General features: G+C 38.3%; 1 non-coding gene across 1 annotated transcript; it reads right to left on the bottom strand.

Moving 5' to 3' along the window:
* Positions 1–891: 891 nt before the first annotated feature.
* LOC123463038 lies at positions 892–998 on the bottom strand. The gene has a single exon (XR_006638650.1). It is a non-coding gene; the product is annotated as a U6 spliceosomal RNA (small nuclear RNA).
* Positions 999–3,631: the final 2,633 nt, after the last annotated feature.

The following is a 3,631-nucleotide window of genomic DNA, read 5'->3' as shown; positions in this document are numbered from 1 at the left end:
TCACTATGTAGTCTCAGGGTGGCCTCGAACTCATGGTGATCCTCCTACCTCTGCCTCCTGAATGCTGGGATTAAAGGTGTGTGCCACCACGCCTAGCTGTAATTTTCCTTTTTTGTTTCCTGTTTTGTTTGAGTATCAGGGTGATGCTGGCTTCATAGAAGGAGTTTGGTAGAATTAAATCTAGGAAAGTATCCATTTCTTTCAGATTTTCAAATTTAGAGGAGTATATGCTCTTACAGTATATCCCTATGATTTTCTGAATTTTTCTAGTATCTGTTGATCTGTTGTAATGGTGCCTTTTTCATTTCTAAGCTTATTAATTTGTGTCTCTTCTCTCTTTCTTTTGGTCAGATTTGCTAAGGTTTTATCAATCTTGTTTATCCTCTCAAAGAACCAACTCTTTGATGTATTGATTCTTTGTAATTTTTGTTTCTATTTCATTAATTTCTGCTCTGTTTATTATTTCTTCCTATCTACTGATTTTTGGGTTTGCCTTGTTCTTCTTTTTCCAAGGCCTTAGATGAAGCACTAAGTTGTTTACTTGCAACCTTTCTAACTTCTTAATATAGACACTTAAAGCTATAGATTTCTCTCAGGACTGCTTTCCTTGTGCCCCAAAGGTTTTGGTATGTTGTGTTCTCATCTTCATTTTATTCTGTGAAGGTTTTTTTTTTAAATTTAATTTATTAGTTTTCTTTTCAGTAAATACAGGCAGTTTGGTACCATTGTTTAGGCTCATCTGTGATCTACCCCCTCCCATTGGACCCTCTTTGTTGATGAAAATGGGTCGTGCATTGTGGAGTTAGCCCCCAGTTATTGGTATGATAAATGTCTCTGCAAATCATGACCCAACATGTGACTCTGACATTCTTTCTGCCCCCTCTTCCACAAAACAATATGGAACGCTTCACGAATTTGCGTGTCATCCTTGCGCAGGGGCCATGCTAATCTTCTCTGTATCGTTCCAATTTTAGTATATGTGCTGCCGAAGCAAGCACTCTGTGAAGGTTTTGATTTCAATTTGATTTCTTCAGTGACCCATTCATCATTTAAAAGAATGCTGTTTAGTCTCCATGATCTTGTACATGCTCTATAGTTTTTCTTGTTGCTGATTTGTAGTTTAACACCATTGTGATCAGATAGAGTACAAGGAATTATTTCAGTCTTGCTGTATTTGTTAAGATTTGCTCTGTGGGCTTGAGAGATGGTTTAGTAGTTAAGACGTTTGCCTGCAAAGCCAAAGGACTATGGTTCAATCCCTTAGGACCCACATAAGCCAGATGTACAAGGTGGTGCATGCATCTGGAGTTTGTTTGCAGTGGCTGGAGGCCCTGGTGTGCCCATTTTCTCTCTTAATAAATAAAGTCTATTTTAGAGAATGTTCCATGTGCTGCTGAGAAGAATATGTACTCTGCAACATTTGGATGGAATGTTCTATAGAAATCTGTTAAGTCTATTTGTTCTATGACATCATTTATTCCAGCTGCATCTCTGTTTATTTTTTGCTGGGATGACCTGTCAATTGATGAGAGTGGAATACTGAAGTCACCAACTACAATTGTGCTTGGTGTTACCTGTGCCCTTAATTCCAGCAGTGCTTGTTTGATGAAATGTGAACACCCATGTTAGGTGCATATATGTTTAGAATTCCAATGTCTTCCTGTGGAATTTTCTCTTTAATCAATATATAGTGACCTTCATCTTTTTTCATTAAGTCTATCCTGTCTGATATTAGGACAGCAACACCTGCTTGTTTCTTAGGCCCATTTGCTTGAGATGCAATATTGCATTCTTTCACTCTAAGATGGTGTCTGTCTTTTGTGGAGAGGTGGGTTTCTTGGAGGCAACAAACAGCAGGACCCTGCCTGTTAATCCAGTCTGCAAGCCTGTGTCTTTTGGTTGGAACATTGAAGTCACTGATATTAATAGTAGTTATTGAAAGGTCCGTATTTATTCTCACCATTCTTGTTTTGTAGTGCATCCTGTTTTTCCTTTACTCTCTTGTTTTAACTGTTGTTTGAGTATGTCCCCCCACCCCGTTTCCTCATGTGTGTGCTTTTCTTTCTCTTCAGTGTGAAGGATCCTTTCAAGTATTTTCTGTAGAGCTGGTTTAATGGTCATATATTACTTGAATCTGCTTTTGTTGTGGAATGTCCTTATTTCTCCATCAATTTGAATGGATAGCTTCACTGGATAAAGTCATCTTGGTTGACAGTTGTTGTCTTTCAGAACTTGGAATACATCCTCCAAGCCCTTCTGGCTTTTTTTTTTTTTTAATATTTTTTGTTCATTTTTATTTATTTATTTGAGAGTGACAGACACAGAGAGAAAGACAGAGGGAGAGAGAGAGAGAATGGGCGCGCCAGGGCTTCCAGCCACTGCAAATGAACTCCAGACGTGTGCGCCCCCTTGTGCATCTGGCTAACGTGGGACCTGGGGAACCGAGCCTCGAACTGGGGTCCTTAGGCTTCACAGGCAAGCGCTTAACCACTAAGTCATCTCTCCAGCCCCCTTCTGGCTTTTAAGGTTTGTGTTGAGTAATCTGCTGTGAACCTGATGGGCTTGCCTTTGTATGTAACTTGATTTTTCTCTCTAACTGCTTTCAACATTTTTTCTTTAGTTTGTGTGTTTGGTAGTTTAATTATAACATGGCAAGGAGAGGTTCTTTCCTGGTTTTTCTGGTTGGTGTTCTAAAGGATTCCTGTATCTGCATTGGCACCTTTTTCCCAATTTGGGGGAAGTTTTCTTCTATTATTTTGTTGAAAATGTCTACTGTGCCTTTGGAGTAAAATTCTCCTTCTACTATACCCTGAATTCTTATGCCTTTTCTCTTCCTAGTGTCCCAATGTCTTGAAGTTCCCATTCATACCTTCCTATTAGCTTGTGTTTCTCTTTGTTGCACTGTATTAGATATGCCACCTGGTCTTCTAGTTTAGATCTTCTGTTCTCTCCTTTATCCATTCTACTGGCAGGATTTTCTATAGAATTTTTTACTTGACTTACTGTGTTTTTCATTTCTAGTATTTCTTTTATGTAATTAAATTAATTAATGTATTTGACAGAGAAAGAGAGAGACAGAGAGGGAGGGAGGAGAAAGGGAGGAAGAGGCAGATAGAGAATGGAAGTGCCAGGACTCTAGCCATGGCAAATGGACTCCAGACACATGCGCCACTTTGTGAATTTGGTTTATGTGGGTACTGAGGAATTGAACCTGGGTCCTTTGACTTTGCAGGCAAGCACCTTAACTGTTACGCCATCTCTCCAACCCCTTTCATTTCTAGTATTTCTGATTGGTTTTTCTTCAGTATTTTTATTTCCTTACTCATGTATTGTTCTCCTTTTTTTATTAAGTCGGTTTCCTGTGTTCTCCTTTAGGAGTGTAACTTCTTTGATTCATTTGATTTCTTGAACATAGTTATAATCTTCCTTTTGAAATCTTCATCAGGCATTTCATCTAAATCAGTCTCACTGGAGGTCATTTCTGATTGATTTATAATTTTTGGTGGAATTATATTGTCTGATTTTTTTTGTGTTTCTTGTATTCTAATGTAGAGATTTTTGCATTTTGGGTTAATTGGATGCTTGAGTTTTCTAATTATCTGCAGTATTCTTAGACATGTAAATCTGATGT

Source organism: Jaculus jaculus, chromosome 8 (assembly GCF_020740685.1).
Source record: "Jaculus jaculus isolate mJacJac1 chromosome 8, mJacJac1.mat.Y.cur, whole genome shotgun sequence".
Lineage (NCBI taxonomy): Eukaryota > Metazoa > Chordata > Mammalia > Rodentia > Dipodidae > Jaculus > Jaculus jaculus.
Note: the sequence above shows the minus strand (reverse complement) of the source record. Positions and strands in the feature narration are given on the sequence as shown.